Source organism: Lytechinus variegatus, chromosome 11, assembly GCF_018143015.1.
Source record: "Lytechinus variegatus isolate NC3 chromosome 11, Lvar_3.0, whole genome shotgun sequence".
In the NCBI taxonomy this organism is placed as follows: Eukaryota; Metazoa; Echinodermata; class Echinoidea; order Temnopleuroida; family Toxopneustidae; genus Lytechinus; species Lytechinus variegatus.
In genome coordinates this window covers 21,666,055-21,685,361 of record NC_054750.1, presented here as the reverse complement: position 1 = coordinate 21,685,361, position 19,307 = coordinate 21,666,055, and positions in this window count along the sequence as shown.

The following is a 19,307-nucleotide window of genomic DNA, read 5'->3' as shown; positions in this document are numbered from 1 at the left end:
GTGGGGGTGGGGGGGGGGGGGGGGGGGGGTAAGCTGGTAGATATATGTCCGCATATTGCAAAGGGGTACATCGGGGCAACTTACCTTCTTACCTTTTGAAATTAAAACCCATCAAAACGAGAAAATAGCGATAGAGAAATAACAAATTTTTGTATGTATTGTTTCATATTTTTATTGGTTCTGTATTTTGTTCTATGTTTTTTTTACGTTATACTGTAATCTGTTTTCTTCCGGTACGGTGTTGGTGAGTGCTTGAAAGAGAGAGCGATGGCGAGAGGGGTGGGTTCGGTGAAAAAAAAAAGTTTTCAACCACAAAATAATGATATTTCGTACCCGACAACAATTGACAAGCAAAAAAAGGAAAAAAAGGTCTGCAATTTCAAGAGGGGGCAAACTGCACACCTCGGTTTCAATGACAATTTTACATTACAAATTTTAATTTTTCTTCTCAAAGGGGGGGGGGCACGTGCACCCTATGCCCCCCCCCCTGGATCCGCGCCTGGTCTGTGTGTATGTGTGTTGGTGAGTAGGTCCATGGTGAGAGAGATGGGCTAGGAGAGTGTGTGGGTGTGTGTGTGTGTAAATAACAGGAGGAAAGATTGAAAATGGAGAGAAAAAGAGGATGCGTATACACGTCTGTGGAGTGGATGTGCGTGTTTGGGTGTGTGTGTGTGTGTGCGTATGGGTGTGTGTGAATGAGTTGGTGATAATCACGTACATGACGGTGATAGAAGTGCGCGGATGTTTATTTATTTATTCTTAAGACATGCTGAAATATCAAAACAGGAACCTAATTACGTTCTTGAAAACTGTCGAAAATTCTCAATTCCCTGTAAAATTCGAATTATCCCTTATTAAATATGCTTTAATAATAGCTCACCTGCGGGAAAGTTGTTTACGTCAGATTCTACTATATAACCTATATGTGTTTTAAGCAAAAGTTCGTAATGATACAGCTGTCTTAAAGCAGAAAATCAATGTCACTTTGATTTAGTCTTTCTCCCCGTCTTTCGTGGTGAGCCAAGGACAAGGTATTAGTTTACCAAACTTAACCACATGCCGTTTCTTGATGATTGTATTGTATGTTTTAAGAGATACATTGTATTCATAATTCATATTATTCAAAAGCATTGCTTACAAGGAGTCCAAACCTTTTATTCAATTTCATTTGTTCAAAATGTTTTGTTTGTGTTTGCTTGGTTTGTATGCTTTGTATGATTGGTTGAATTAACCGAAACTTGAAAACTTGTTCTTCTTCTCCTCTTTCTATATCTTCCTCTTATTCTTCTTCTTCAAGAATATGATGTTGCTACTCTATTTAGAAACGAATCCTCGAAGAATAAAGGGAAAGAAAAAGAATACAGCGAGGGCAAAAATTGCATCTTTGTACACGAGAAAGCTTTTACCTCGTTTTGCAGCCAGCCGCCCTTCATTTTGCACATAAATCATTAGACTAGAGGTGTGATTTATGAGGTGTCTGGTTAAACTCCCTTCAATGTTACCGGCATGACCAACAACATTCATGGTCAAGGCGGTCTTTGCTGAAAAAAAAGTGGTTCGAATAGGAATGTTCTCAGAGGCATAGACACTCCTCTTTGAAGACTATAAAAATGGTGTCACGTGTCTCTTTCTCAACCCCCAACACATTTGGCTGGAGACGATCACGCGACAATTCTTGGGTTCGCTTCTTTTTTTACTATTAAACTATGCAGCGTTATAAAGTTTTATTTATTAACTCAATTGTCACATTCCATGGCTTTCATATTTTAAACTGGTTTTTCAATTTAATTACTTTTTAAATATCAATTAAGAGGATTGTAGACTTGAAGCCATGTCCCCCCCCCCGAAAAAAAAATATATACTATTGAATAAATTAATAGAAAAAAATGAATAAACAAAAATTAGATGATAAATGAATAAAATAATACAGTAATTCATCATTTAAAAAAAATATACAAAAAAAACTACGCTCTTATGTTTTGAGTCTTGTTTTCCATGAGCTCCGTTGAAAAACTTTTTTTCTTGATACTCTTTACCAAGGCTTGATATTCTATTCCACTTTTTACATAAAAATGCAGCTGAAGCCTTTGTATTACGAACGAATTCTATGAAAATTTGGTGCGATGATGTATGAAAAATAAGATAAATAGAGGTCACGTCATTACCTACTCACCAAGAATATTGATGTGCGTGGAGAAGTGTGCCCCAACACCCATTTTCCACTCCAAAACGCCCTCTTATTCATGTATATTGCCAACAGGTGATAAGACAGGTGAAATACATATACAACCAGACTTGTCGTTTGACGAGCAAACTCATTTTGACTTTGAAATTGAAAACGTCACTGATATTGAAGATTATACAGGCTCTTGATAGACTAATATGATTGAAGGTATATATTTTTCTGTCATTGATTTTCAGTCACTTTATTCCAAGTTGATAATGATCATGATGATGAATGATGAATTCGATTTGCCAGGGAAACTGAGGGGAATGGACATTTGAAATAATATCTAAATGACGTAAGTCCCTCCCCTTTTCTTATTCGCCTCTCCACAATGAACTAATCCTGTAAGCAGGGACCATTGTCCCGTTTTCACTAATATGATTCAGGCATGGAGGTAAATATTTAAAAAAATAAATAAAGAGAAAGAGAAGCACCCAGCGGCATCGGGACGACTACCACTGCTGCCATCACTAGCAACACCACCACAAATGACAATTTCAAATAATGAATCTTCGCCACTAATAATAAATCTACTACTTTTACTCCTACAAATACTACAACAACCACCACTACTTCTACAAATACTTATGTGACAAACAGGCCCCTTTTTCGTCTCATGATTTTTCCCAGAATTTTCTCTTCACAGAAATAGAAATACACATAGAACACATAATCATCAACCTCTTATATTTTTATTTTGCCTTTTAGGTATGTGAACTACATATCTATGAATCACATTCATCAAGTAACAACAATTATCTGGGAAGACATCAACAAGATGATAGTTATTTAACTTTGCATCGCCATAAATATTTCAAAATTGGAAAATGAATCTATCGCTATTTCAATCCTATGTATAATTTAGTTGTAATTATTACTCTTTTTTCTTTTTGAAAGGCAGGAATACAAACCTAATGAACACATAACATGGTCACAAAATCAAGAAATTATTCCCAATACAGAATACACATCTTCATAAACTACTCAAAATAATGAATACAACTTGAAGCATTATTTACAGCAGAACATGGCATGACACAAAATCTACAAAATGAAAAAAAGAGTACATTTCAGAAGTAATTTTATACTTTTTACAGTCCATGCATGAATACAAAGTAGCACATTTGGTTTTGTGGTTTACTTGTAATAAATATCAACTAATTGGCGGCGGTTTTCATATTGCGTTCTCTGTATCTCCTCAGTATCATGCTTCTCTTTATTTTCTTGTATAAGTCTTAATGAAACTCATAAAAATCATTTGAAATTATGCATAACATAACTCGTCCGGTGAGGGGTATATATATTCAAGTTAAACCCTTCACAGTGTGCGGCAACAAGAAAGTGCTCGAGATCTCTAAAATTGCAGAAAACCAGAGTGGATTTCTGCCTTAATCAATAAAACCACACACCATGACAAGTCATGTATGATTAAATTTCTTGATTTGATGCCTCAAGTCCCTTTTACTTTTTATCTAATGGCATGTTTACAACACTGTCAACAATTGTACCGCTCAATATTGCAAACATTCATGTTTGACAGCCTCTGAAAACTAGGTTTGCCACAGTTTTCCCTCATCAAAATGACAAAACTGGTCAAGCAGAAAGCAAAAACAATCACCTTTTTCTTCAACTTCTCAAACATTTTCTTTCTTAATTGCCTTACCCTTTATACAAGGCCCTGTGTCCGATATGTGTACATTAGAAATTCAGTGGCTTGTAAAAAGAGATTACCCAAACATGGTTGAACATTGGTGAGACAGTATTGCCAGCTAGTCTCCATTCAGTCCCGGCATGGCAAGAAGATACATGTAAGAGTATTCTAAGCTACAAGGCCTTTTCAAAATGCTAAACTTCTCTTAGCGCTTAGAAAAATAGGATGGCATGATTGGCGGTAGAAACAAATTAACACTAGCTTGAACACTGAAGTTGAAATAAAGCTGGTACTAAATTAGACATCATACAGTTGAAATCAGATACTAGCATTATGGATATTGTGGAAACTGCAACCAGGCAAGGGTGATTACAGATTCTGTGTTGAAATTTAGTCTTGGTGTTGGGCAAACTTTAATAGCACCTGACACAGCAGTGAGCCTGTAATAAAGCTTTCATGGTTCAGTGTTGAAAATAAATTAGGTGTTGGTGTAAGGAAAATATTAGCAACAGCAAAAGCACAAAACCTAAAGGTTTCATTAGCACTTGGTGATTTCAGGTTCAGAGTTAAAATTTGTAGTCAGCGTAAACATATTAAACTTAGCACAATCCACAACACAGGGCCTGAAGTTAGTGTTGTTTGGTAGTTAGGTTGTCATTTATTGGTATTTTCCATCTTTGGCGCTAAAGCTGATGTTATTAGCTAAAGTATACAAACACCAAATTTGATTCAATCCACTGTAGACTGCACTGCCAGCCTATCAATTACTGCATATCTTCAAAATATCTTTTACCTTTTGTTTTCCTAATATTCTCACATAAATTAAAGGACTAGCATTCTTACACTTTTGATCCCCCCCCAAAAAAAACCCCATAATTTATCATGCAAGCTTTGAATGGCATACAGAAAAGTGCGATGCTAAATGAAAATGTACTCTCTTCACCTTGCAATATTTTGGTTATTATCTAAATGCATAAAATACAAACAAATCCACAGTTTTCACAATATTACTACATAAATTAATGTACTACCATCAAGTCACTTGCCTTTTATATATATATCTATCATACAAAACAGAATATGGCCATGAATTTTTAAATCTTGCATAGTTGGACTACTAACGAGCAAAAAGTATATAAATATAGCACCTAAGGCACAAATATACAAACTATCAATGCAAATAAAAAAAATATATATACCTCAACTACATTATAAATGCTACTAGGATTTTAAGCAGAAACTATCAACAGAATCTTTCCACCGTCAAAAACAATTACACATGTCAAGATATTTAGATATAATACTCAAAACAAATTCATTATCTTTGTCAAAGAAAGGAGGGAAAAAGACATGTCCAACTTTTTTAATACATCAATAGTCAACAGGAATTGAATTCCACACTGTATTTCCCACATCATTTTTTTTACCACCAAGATCAAATGAGAACTAAAAAAATATATAATTTTGTGCAACACCGCATGTGGTGGAACATTGCTTGTTTGTTCATTAGATTTATAATAATAATAATAATAATAATGTAATCAGAGCAATTTACAAATGTAGCAATAAATTCACCTATTGATTCAAGCTTATTTTGTAATAGCCTCAGAGGAAGGAGTTGCAATTCAAAAGTCTGGTTCAACTTTGTCATTTCATGCCAGTGTTACTTTCTGAGGAAAATTATGAAAACTGCATCTATTTTTAATATCATATTATGTAATCTTTAACTACATGCAGTGGCAAAACCAATCCCAAAAAGAAAATACAATGATTTCTAAAACATGCGTAGCTCTTTCCCGTCACAATAAAATAATTCAATCATAAAACTGAACAGTTTTTTAATGCTGTACATGTAGATCACTTCCTTAATACACACATTCATTACCTCTAATACTATAATGCATAAAATTTAACCCTATCTAGGGCGGGGGGCCTCAACGAATCGCATGATATTTTCGCCGTGCGAATTTTTTTTGACCGCGCCGCTCGCTGACTTTTTACTTTCAAGTCTTGCGCAACTTTTGAGACCAATTTTGCGTCACCCGGGTACGTGGTTCCGAACATTGAGTAAGTGCATGTCAGACCGAAAATGGCTCAAAAATGTGATTTCGTGTACAAAGTCAATGCAAATTGTGTTTTCAACCAAAATTCATAAATGTATGATTATTTTTAGTTTTGCTAGTCTAAATGTATTCATTTTATGCTTTTTATGATCACAGAAGAGTCCCCAACAAATTTAATTGAAAAAAACAATGAAAAACAAAAGGTCAAAAAACAAAGAAATACATAAGAAATTGCAAAAAAACAATATAATACATTAGAAAATGATTTGATATCACAATTTTTTTCATGTACACTTGCTAAGGACACCACAAAGAGTTTCTATACCAAAAATTAGTACATTTGGAGCTTTATTTAGGGAGTTAGAGGAAAAAGTATGATTTCGCATACTAATTACGCATAAGTTAGCATAATCACTTAATAGTGATTTGCATGAAATAAATTACTATAGAATCTTGTAGATTATGTCCCAGGCAACCCGCGTGCCAATTTTCGGCGCGATCGCGCAGTCGACGGCCGAGATCTTAGGGGGGGGCCTGGGGAGGCCCCCCCCCGGCCATAGGAACTCCCAAAATACCCCGGCCTAGATAGGGTTAAGTAAACTGAATACAAATTAATGAATACTTAATTAAGAATACTGGTGGGGGTTTAAGGTTTTGAAGTGATAAGGTTGTTTATTTGAAATGGAGGTCTTCATTCTTACCAAGGTAGCAAACCGTGAATACTTGTTTTAAACAAATTTCTGAAAAAAATGAAACGTCTACAAAAATACTCTTCTTCTGCACTGTAAAAACTGTGGTGTTAAAACTGACACCAATTGGTGTTAATAGAGGATCAAACCCTGAGGTGTTAAAATAACACCCTAGAGATTGAACATAACACCAAAGAGTGTAAATGTAACAACCATAGGTGTTGTAATAACACCTATAGGTGTAAAACTAACACCACCAATTTAACACCGGTGTAAAATAACTGGTGTGGTCCTCTATGTACACCGGTTACACCAGTTTTTGCTGTGTGGGCTATAATATGCATGTGAACACTAAGCAAGACATTGAGTTATCAGAGAATTGAAAGGAATAGCTTGATCTTAATAAAAATCCAGGAATTCTTGTACCTAAGGCATTTTATTCTTCAAAATGCATGGTTACATTGGAAAATGTTCACATGAGATGCAGAAAAAGATTCTGCAAAACCAAGGGGACTGAATATCAATCAAATGCACCAAAGATTTTAATCAATTATTCCATGCATTCAGTCATTATGTTCGCCTTTATTTCTGATTCGGATATGCATGGTGACATCACTTAAATAGCCCAGCCCCCTCATTGCAACATTAAATGGGAAGTTCACCCTGAAGAAAAGTTTGTTGTAAAAAAAGCAGAAAAAATAAGTAAAAAATGTTGCCGAAGGTTTGAGGAAAATCCGTTAAAGATTAAGAAAGTTATTAGAATTCAAAGTTTTGGATTTGTGATGTCATAAACAAGCAGCTGCCCCATATGTTATGTTATATAAAATGCATGAATTTCAAAATTTGTATAGTTCTTGATGACTTAATTTTGTTGCTATTCATGATCAGGTTTGAAATGATTTGTATATTGATCTACGAAAACTACAGTAAAGACCATTTTCAATTTTCTGAGAAAATTTCATTGATTTTTTTACCATTCATTATGTAAGAATGGTGCTCACATATGACGTCACATATCAAATGATTAAAATTCTTATAACTTTTTAATTCTTTGATGAGTTTTTCTCAAACCTTCGGCAATATTTTTTATTATTTTTTCTGCTATTTCAACAACAAACTTTTTGTCAGGGTGAACTTCCCCTTTAATGGAATTAATCTGTAACATCAAAAGCATGTGTCAGATTTTTTTTTCTTTTAACTGTCACATAGTTTTAAGACCATATTTGTCATGCCAAGACTTCTTGGTTCCAAAGTCACCAACAATTCATGAGTGCATGTAAGCCCTGAAGTTGTCTTGGTGTTGCTGTTTAGATTTCTGATAATAATCTGGTGCATTTCAGTCTTGTTTAACTCAATTTCAGCTCAATGATGCTACAACCAGTGATTAAATTAGAATCACCCAACACTGTCATTTACCAAACCATTCAACAAAACTCATGCTTAAACTAAAACCCGATGAGGATTTTGCTCCCCTTTCTAGGGAAATAAAAAACAACTCATTTGACATTATCTTTAACATTGCTAGTTATACAGTGCATCCCACAAAACACGAAATTAAGATTTACTGATGATTTATCATAATTTATCACAAATACAATAGATAAATGACCTACCATTGTAAAGCTTAATCTGAAATCACTTAGATTATTTCTCATTCATGCATGAGTGAGCAAAATCAATTTGAAGAGGGGATACCAAAAAGTCATTTGGCGGGTTGTATATTGGTTTTAAAAAAGAAAACGTTTCTGGAAAGTTCAATATCTGCTCTTTAATTTGATACCTCAATAACAGGAAATTGTAAAAAAAAAAAAACAAAGTTTTGGTTATTTGAAATAAGGCTTGAATTTCAATAATTTCACAAAATGAAAAGGGTACAGGCTAGAGTTCAAACTCAATCGACACCCATTTTTGTGGACGATCAGCCATGCATTAAGTCTTTTATTAACCATGCGATAGCTTCTGTGGGGAACCAGTGAAAACATGTTTATTTTAAGAAATTATGGAAATACAAGCATTGTTTAGAGGGAACATTACTTTTTTACTTCTTACTTCCACATTTTATAAATTATATTTCATCCCACAATTGGCTGTATGTACATTATGTATGTATGCATGTTCCGGAGCTGGACTGTCATGCTAGACTGTCTTTGGTTGATCCAGGAGTTGATCTGGTTGGAGTTTGCTTTCATTTTGTCTGCTTTTAATTTCCATTATTACCCCTGAGACGTAATTGGATCAATTTCGGAGTCTTCCCAGTGTTCTCCTCATAAATTGACTTCTCTGCAAAATATCCATTCATGAAGAATGGCTCTGAGACTGAAATTCCCCTACACGCAGTCCACAATGCAAAGGGTATTCCCAGAAAACTGAACAGGATTATATGTTGCCCAAAGTATCGTAATTAATACTCCTAATCTAGCCCACTGGCTGTATAGAGGGTAGCGCAAATTCTATTTACTTGATAAGGACCTTTCATCTTTTTTTGTCAATGCAGAACAGAATAGTTCAATTGCCTTTACATAAAACTGACATAACTACAACCTTTCTTTTCTTTCTCTAGAGATCTGTAACGATTCTCTTTTAGGAATCCTCTTACTTTTTTACATAAAACAAGAGATCTTGTCCGTGATTCAAGGAGAATCAACTACTTTTAAAAGCTGAACATGTCTCTCATTTTCTTCATTTTCAAGCTGCTGGTACAATGAGGTATGATGCCTTTGGGCTTAATTTAAACACAAAAGAAGCCGACAATTAATAAGATCCTCTTACAAAATGGGCTGTGTATTTCATTTGATAGCCCCAGGATGATTCACTAATGATGGCAGAAGGTCATCTTTCTCATCTTCAGCCATGTCTAACCATTTGATTGTTGTTATATCATTGAGGCTAGTAGTCATATATGCGTAAATTTTATAATCCTTGAAGGTCAGTTTCTCATTTTCTTCCCTGTTATATTTGTGATTTTGTTTATTATCTTTATATTGATTCTCATCATCATTATCCTTATAATAATCATAGTTATTATTATCATCATTGTCATTATTGTCATAATCACTATCATTGTCATTATCATTACATTAATCATGATTATCATTATATTCATATTTATCATTATTATCATCATTGTTAATATTACTTTAATTATTGTCATTATTATCATTCTCATCTTCATAATCATGCTCATAATTATCATTATGAAACACCTATCAACTCCTCCTCGCGGGGTAATTGTCCTCATGGGGTAATTCTACGGGGGTAGTTTCTGGGGGGTAATTGTCCTTGTGGGGTAATTGTCCTAGAACCATTATAGCATCAGTGCAATTATGTACTCGGTTATGAGTTGAACCTACTTAGTTCTTAATCAGGACAATGGAAGGCTTGCAATAGGCCATATTTTTTTTTTAAGTGATCCTCAAATATATTCATTTACATTTTAAGAAAATACACCAAATACGTGATTCATTCCAAAATTGAATCGTGGATCCTGGGCCTCGGAACACAACTTCTGGGTTGAATTTGCAGTTGATAACAGTGATTGTGTGTGCAATCAAGGATACACATCAACTTTCTGATCGATCGCTAACTTTTTTATTACGTTAGGTTTGCTGCGACTTCTGGCTAAGCTTTTTATTAAGTAAAGTGTGTGGCAACCTCTAGCATTGGTTTACTCATGGCAAAACAAACGAGCACAAATACTGGAACATGTTACTCTCCGTCATGACAGATATCAGGACAACAGGAATCACCTGACCGGTGGGTGTGGCAGTTATACATATCTCGTACTTATCCTTGCTTCTAGTCGTTAGCCACCTTCCCAAGGAGCTGGTAGACCTCGGAGGTGCCAGCCTGGGCAGCCGCACTGGAGGTGGCATGGGCGGCAGCGGAAGTGGATGGCCCGGCGGAAGACACATTGGTGGACATCTCAAACTCGACCTGACTTCCCTCGCTCGCATCACCTGAAAAAAGGGAAATTAAGAGAAAATGGATAGATGACTTACAATTTCATTGTTATTGTCAGGACTCAAGAATGAATTTTCATAACTGCACATGATAATAAGATGGAGAAGAAATTAAAAATAGCCTTATAGTTAAAACAATATGCAGAGTATTCCAGGTCAATTCATGTAATGTCCAAACCTTGCACAACAGTTGAAGAGTGATTGTTCCCCCTTAATTTTGTAAGATCTCTAATTTATTGAGCCACTTTGAGTAAAAAAACTCTACAAAAGAAATAATTTCTGAATAACAATAATAATAATAGAATAATAATTTCTGAATTTCTAATTACCTATTTAAATGCAATCAAGACAATTCACTGAAAAAATAGAGAAAAACAAATTGATAAACCTTAATTTCCTCCCCATCCTTCTTTATAGTAAAATCAACTTTCAATATTATTTTATAAACAAGTAAAAAGAATGCTCAATATGTTTTGCAAAATGAAGAAGGTCAAAACTAGTTACGAAATAGAAAAAAATGTTAAAGATCTGTGATCTAACAGTGATCAGATAATTGAAAAAAAAAAGGAAAGAAGGCAAAAATGTCAAATAGAGAAACTTTCATTTCCTTCACATCCTTCAGTCATAATGAAATCAACGATGATGTATTTCATAAACAAGTAAAAGGAACGCTCAAAGCGATATTCCAGCAAAGAAATATAATTTCTTCAAGAAAGAAGGTCACACTTGTTACAACAGAGATGAAATTGTATTTGATCTGCGATCTAACAGTTATCAGAAAATTGAAAAAAAATAGGACAAGAACATATGTGACTCGGCATACCGAAATGAGAGACAAGTCGGAATTTTTCAAATCCAACTTTTTTAGTGATTATTATTCCCCGTTTCTTTACCTTTAATTTGATATATCACTCGACCCTTAGGAGTAAATATTAGTGGAGATATTAGCTTTAGAATGGAGGAAGAATTGGGCTCTTGAAAATAAAAATCAAGAGAAAAACGCCTTCGAAGTTTGACTTCCGTTTTGACCCTGCTCCATGAAAAAAATATATTTTGCCACCGCCGAGCTAACCGAAAGGCCCTAGTAACCGCGTGCCAAAAAAGGCGAAACGATTAACCAATGAGGAGGCTGCATTGAGAACAATAGTCAACTTGTTAGTCACGCGCGACTGCAAGACGAAACAACGTTCCACGTCAATCAATTATCGTCTACGTACACATCATTGGTTAAACCGGGGTTTTATAATAATCTTCGTGAAAGAAAAAAAGAATGCCATGATCTTCCTTATTAATGAAATAAAAGGCGGGGTTAAAAAGTTGGACCTAAAACCATGGAGGAGGGATTGTGCCATCGGCTTGTTTGAATGTCGATGGCGTTTACTCTTACCCGGACTCGTGACATGTAGTCTATCAAGCGTGTCATTATGACCTGAACTTTAACCGCGTGTTCTAAAACAATATCCCTTGTAAAATGGTAAGATGGGCCTTCAAAATAATTCGTACCTCACCTTTACTTATGTGCTCATGTTTTATTAATATTTAAGTTAGATTGAGACAGTGTGAGTAAAAACGCGAATAATTTGTTCAATAAATGGGTTCAATATCGTACCCATCATGGGGGGGGGGGTATACAGCACTGAAATGATTCAAAATTAGATCAAAATAGAGAAAGGTATAATGAAAAAAAGTTTAAAGTGATTCTAATAGTGATGCAGAGAAAAAAAAAAACCTTGACATAAACGTCTTAATTCTACAACAAAAAGAGCCAGGAGGTACCATGAGTAATTAAGTCCCATCATAATTTCCAACAGAGGATGGATTAGGGAAGATACGCTTTCACTTTTTAAACAAACAAGTGCACACCAAGTTACAAATAATGCGTAAAGGATTTCCATGTATCTGAATGCAGGATATAAGAGCAAAAATGTCGTAGCCGCGGGGATCGGCGCCTGACCGCGCTCTCCATGTATAGCCAGACACAGCTCGGCCATGGGACCTCCAACATGAATGCTGATTCGAATCAAATCAAGCACAACCAATATTTTATTCTAACACAGTAACAGATAAAGAATGAGACCATGCAAAACCTTTGTAAGATTGAATGATTTATTTTGGAGGAGAGAGATCCCCTAAAAGAGAGAGAGAAAAAGGTAATAATAATAATAGATTTAAAATAAATAATAAAATCACCAAGTCTCATTTTAAACCTTAAAACTAGCCGCCATTTTATATCTAATTGCAAGTATGATTCAAACATTAAAACAAGACAACCCGGTTGTGTTTATAGTTCTCTGTTTTCTTGTCCGTTTTGTTAATTTTCCAATCGAACTTTTGACTCATTCCATTCTACCTCAGCTTGATTTCCCGCCGTTAATTGTTTGCTATTTTGTGCATCTTTGTCATTTATTTCCCTTTCTGACTAATAACGCTAGCATAATGGAATGATTTGTTCTTTCTCACATGTTCTTTCCTTCCTTTCCCGCTTTGTATGTTTTTCTTACTTTTTCATAGGCGGATCCAGCTTTTGGCGAAGGGGGGGGGGCGTAATGCCGAGCGGCATACATATTTTTGTACTTCACCGGCGCCATAAAAGTACAAATTGAAAAAAGGGGTAAAGTCTGACCCTGTCAAAATGTTCTTTTCTTTCCTTCATTTTTTTAAGCGGCGCCTTTTCTTTTATTTTTTCAAATATTAGCCCCCCCCCTCCCTGGATCCTCCATTGTTTTTTTTTTTCACTTTCACTTTTCCGTTTCCATTTCTCCTTTCCCCTATCCTCGCTTTCTTTCCCTTTCCTCTTTTTGTTCCCTTTCTTAATTCCGCCCCCACCGTTTTTAATTATATTATGGCGATGAAATCAGCAAGGGCAGCCTGCCCCCTGCCTGTTACACCACTGATATTATTTTACAAGAAGAAAATTGAAATTTTAGAGAAAGGACAACAGAATCAATAAAAGCTGTGTCATATTTTTTTTCTCATGTTATCACTGTATAATACCGATCCCCTTGCTCTTGTCTTTGTTTTCGCTAATTCCTTCCTATCCCTCTCTCCCTTGTTTTCGCTAATTCCTTCCCATCCCTCTCTCCCTTGTTTACGTTAATTCCTTCCCACCCCCCCCCCCCCCCCCGTTTTCGCTAATTCCTTCCCATACCTCTCTCTTTCTGCCGTTTTTGCTTATTCCTTAACACCCCCCCCCCCGTTTTCGCTTATTCCTTCCCATCCCTCTCTTCCTCCCCTGTTTTCGCTAATTCCTATCATCCCTCTCTCTTTCTGCCGTTTTTGCTTATTCCTCCCCCCCCCCCCGTTTTCGCTTATTCCTTCCCATCCCTCTCTTCCTCCCCTGTTTTCGCTAATTCCTATCATCCCTCTCTCTTTCTGCCCTGTTTTTGCTTATTCATTCCCATTCCTCGCTCCTTTTCGCTAATTCCAATTACTCTCCACCCCCTTTTTCGCTTAATCTTTCCCATCATTCTCCACCCCCGTTTTTCGCTTATTCCTTCCCACCCCTCCCCTGTTTTGGCTAATTCCTTTCCATCCCTCTTTCTCCCTTGTTTTCAGTCCCTTCTAAAAAAAATAAACTTAAGTAAAGAAGAATAAGTGATTACGGCACCAACCAATTGTACTTTCGTATTCACAATTGATCGTTAGCCTTTGTGTTACGGGGTTCTGGCCGCCCAAACTACGGGTTGTGAGCTTGGGTTAATAATGATAATTACTTCTTGTTAAGAGCTTTTTCCAAAGTTACAAAGCGCTGATCTCCTTTGATCCTTCTACAGAAACAATTCACAGTTCTTGTGCTTGGCTTTCATTTCGCCATTACTAACCGTCAAACCAGCGAAATCTTAGCCTATAAACTCTTGGATAAAATAAGATAATTAAAAGGCACACATTAAAATCTCTTTAAAGCACGGGCGGGAATGGGAGAAGGGGGATCCTTTGTTTTTATTTCTCTGCCACAGCCCGTTCTATTGCTTTTGATTTTATGTAGATTAAAAATTATAATCACAAGCCCTTTGAAGCACTTTACTTCAGGGGCGTTGGAGCGAATTTGGAGGGGGGGGGGGGGCACTAGGAAAAATGGCACCTTCTCGTTAAAAGGGCACTAAATCTTTTTTTTTAAAAAGAAAGGCATCTACAGTAGTGTGGTGAGCGAATTTTTTTTTGAATTGGCTGTAGTATCGACGCTGCGAGCGAGCAAATATCAACTTTTTTTTCTAACGAAAATCCAATTTGTGTTAGATTTTTACATAGGCCTATTCAGAATAATGTCATATCTCTCTTTCCTTCTCTTATTCTTTCTTTTTTCTTGCTTGTGATTTTTGTTGTTGTTTTTTTTTTTGGGGGGGGGGGAGAATCCCCCATCTGTACTCATCTACCCACTCACCTGACACATGAAACTTACTAATGCACGTATGATTATTTTTTCCCTCAGAATATTGCTTTATTTCTTGTTTAAAAGGGGCACTCGTTATACACCGTGACAAAACTTGTACTTCCCAGGTGAAAGAGGCACAGCGTGTTGGTAAGGGGCACTTTATTTGGGTAAAAGGGGCACTGATAAGAGAAAGGTCACCTATATCAGAAAGCAAAGGGGTCCCTTTAACGGAATAAAAACGGGCCCTTAATTCTCGGGAGTGAAATGGGCTGCACGTACAGAACACGTTTGTGATGGCATTTGGGGGTAGAAATTGGCATACGAAAAATGGCACTTGCTTACACACACAAAAGAGAAGATCAAACTGGGAAAGAACGATAAACCGAAATATGAAGAGGATAAAACAAAGATAAGAACAAGAAGAAAAAGGGCGTGGAGGAAAAGACAATGGATGTGGCAAGGAAGAATAAAGAACGGCTGTGATATAAAAAAATAGAAGATCGAACGGGGAGAAGAAGGATATAGAACAACAAAAAATAAGAGGGAAAAGAAGAGGAATAAGACGTTCGGATGAGCAAGAAAGAGAAAGAAGGAAAGGGGGAAGAAATGAGGTAAAGAGGAAGAAAATAGAAATGGAGGGGGAGGAATAAGATCGTGGGGATGAGCAGGTGAGAGGGAGAACGAAAACAAAAATAATATTATAAATTATTAAGGAGGAACGAAGATAAAAGGAAGAGGAATGAGGCGGTGGGTGAGGGAGGGAGAAAAGACGGAAGGAAAGAAGAAAGAAAGACAGGCAAAAGAGAGAAGAACGAGAAACAGAATTATGTGAATAGAAACGAAAAAGAAGAAAAGGTGAAAATAGGGGGAAAGGTGGAGGGTGAAGAAAGGGCAGAGAGAAGAAAAAAAGAGGAGAAAATAATCGACATAGAAAAAAAAGAGATCGAAAGGGGAAAAGAACGGAAAACAGAAGAGGAATTAACGAATAAGATTAAAGAAGAGAAAGTAGTTGAGGAAGAATAAGGGGGGGGGGAGATTTAGAAAGAAGAGACCGACTGATCTGAAAGAAATTGCGAACGAAAAGGGGGAGCAGTAGAAAGGAAAAAATAAAACACAAGAAAGACGAAAGAAGAATGTAAGAGAATAACAGAGAGGGAAAGAAAGAATAGATCTGGGTAAAGTCGAATGGGACAACGTGACAATGAATTTTAGGAAATGATAATTTCAATAGGTGTATTTTAAATGACTAATATTTTCAATCAATATATCGTAAGACCCGTATACCATTATCCAATTAAAAATGCAGGCCTACTGCATGGTTCCATATTTCATTTGTCAAAGTCAGGGGCGGATCCAGGATTTACCAAAAATGGATTTTTTTTAGATACTTCGTACCCGCCAAAAAACTGACAAGCAAAAAAAAGAATAGAAGTCTTCGATTTCATAAAGGGGTACATCCCGGGGTACATCTCGGCTTCAATGGCATTTTACATTAAAATTTTGTTTTTTTTTTCTTCTCGGGGGGGGGGGGGACGTGCCATCCCTGGATCCGTGCCTCAGTTGTCGAAGTTCTGACATTTATTTCTTTCTCTATCGTTCATTCAAACATGATAAAAATATTGAAGGCAAAAATAGTTGGAAATAATACAGCCCACAAAGCTTTCATGATTAACTTTTTTTCTTTTGTTAATGATATACTGCAGATCAATTAACCCACATTCGCGAACATACAACACTTTTATGTATTTTAAACCCTTTATTTTGAAATTAGAGTTTTCTCATCGAAACATCCCGATCACTTGCAAATAATAAAGAGAATCTTCAACATGTCCATGTTATGTTTTATGAAATTAATCCTCGCCAACAAACCGTGTTATATAAACACTTTGCGTTTACGCATGACCTTTTTCGCGAGACAAGCTAGCTATACACTCTAAATCAGGTAGGCCTATCAATCTATCGCTAACGCCCCCGCCTAGTACCAACTACCATTATTACAAAAAATAGCCCTTTAGAAGTTGAATCCCGTTTGTTAACTTTCAGAAGCCCCCTTTTCAATTTCAGAATACCTATTGAAAGCGATGCTTTTGATCTTTCTTTTGAGGCTCATTGAACCGATCGAGCGGACGGTCGGCGGACGCCGCCAGCTGTACTTGAGTTTAAATGAATAGCCAATCAACAATGGCGTTACGTTGCTAGGGGCGGAGCTTAGTATGAAGCGAAATTCGATGAAATCGAGCGTGCCAAGTATCAAAAAATTTCGAACTGACCGAAAAAAAACACTCGCAGAAAAACTGTTTTTTTATCACTTTCCCGTCATCAAATTCACTCATTTTTTTCACAGTAATTATTGAAACATGGTAGAATCTAAAAATGAAAAAAAAAAATCTTCAAAATTTTGACTTTTTTATAAGTTTGTCGAATTTCTAGGAATTTTCATTTGCGACTTGTCTCTCATTTCGGTATGCCGAGTCACATATACATGTAGTAATGATTTTTCCATAATGGCAGCCAAGGCAATCGGAGGCTAATTAGACTCATCAACAATAAGATAGCTTTTTTTCAATCAAACTAATCACCATAATGACCATCGACACCGGACAAGCTATTTCCCCTTGGGGGAGGGGTTAACCGCTGATATTGGTATGTATGTACTGCCCTTCCCCCAGAGATCAGCTTTGTCCATCCCTTGCATGGCCTTCAAAATGAAAACATAGCTAACATCTCATCCATTCATGATAGTGCACTTTTGTGCTTCCCTTCGCATGGAGCAAGCCCATCTATTATAAAGCTATTGCAGTAACATTCACATAATGAAAATTACCCTGTTTTAATACACATCCCCATCCCTCCATAATACTGAGTCCCCACAGACAAATTACCACAACAATCTGTTGTGAAACTGATCGATATTCACACAGATGTTTTTGCCTTGCACTTTATTTCCAGTTGTTTTAAATTTTTAATGATGTCCAATGATAAACTTTGTTTTCTCTTCAATTTACCTTCCCCAACACAATACATAAAATCCATGCACTCTTTATAAGCCACCAAAGGGACTGTATTGTCTTGACTTGTATCTCTTTTTCTCTCACAGCAATTTTATCCCAGGAAAATTCAACATGATCTGTGTTTTTTTTTAATCCCAAGACAATCATATTCACTACTGATTCTTCCAGAATAAAAAAATAGGGGGAATCATACACAAAATATGGGGGGGGGGCTTGAGATCAGTTTCAAATCTATAGGTTGCATCAAAATTGGTTTCAAATTGCAGGACGAGTATTAATATAATACTTTCCATGGTGATAAAAAATTAACATCGTCACTTCATAGCTTCTGGTCACCAGGGTGCCATAACACAGAGGTTTTAAAGGAATTAATCGCCTTATGAAATGGCCTACATACAAAGATCATCATTGCACGTGCATGTTGCTCATTACACTGAAAAGGAACCAATCAGAATTGTTCTTCCAAATTACCAATTAATGGCTATAAGTATAAACCTTTGTTTTACAGGGCACTGGCCTTACACCAAAACTTTTCAAGCTTTCATGAATATCAGACAAAATAACAATAGATAAGACTAGATTAAAATAACTAAATGGGCATTCCATGCAAAAGTGGACATTTTCCAAAATTTTGTTTTGGCTCTATTTCAAATCTAAATCAAAATTTTTGATTAAAACTCTTATGGAATTTCATGAATAAAAAGGGGGTTCCTAAATACAATTAGCCTCAAAGAATATGTCTTACGCATCTCCTTGTATGAGAATCCGAACCATACAAAAAATTATATATATGGGACTACATATATATTTTTGAACTTATTCTCATTTTGACAGCAAACTGTGTGTTTCGTAAAATTTCCAGTTGGATAATTTGAAGGCCATCATTTGACATCATATTGACAGGAAATATGCTGCAGGAAGGGTAAGAAAATGTCAAATTTATTTGACTGGACACAATGTATTAAACACTAGTTTATACCAAGATAACATTTGACATTGTTAATTCATAAAGTCATAACCCACAATCAATTCAAGGTAGGAAAACTTTCATCAAGATCAGAGTATGAGGAGACTTTCCCAAAATAGGCCTATGCTTTTGTACAACTGACCATGTCCTTTTTTTGTAACACGAGTTACCGAAATACAACAATTCAAGAATTCAGTCATGTTCATCCTTTATTTTTCTTGTTAGATTTATTTTATTGGTGTATGTCTACATGTACTTAAGCCATGATGACAAAATTGTCTCATAAATCCTGATATTTACAGAGATATCTGTACATTATCCCCAAAATGTATGGTCCACTATTTTTAATGCGAGAAACCATGGAATGA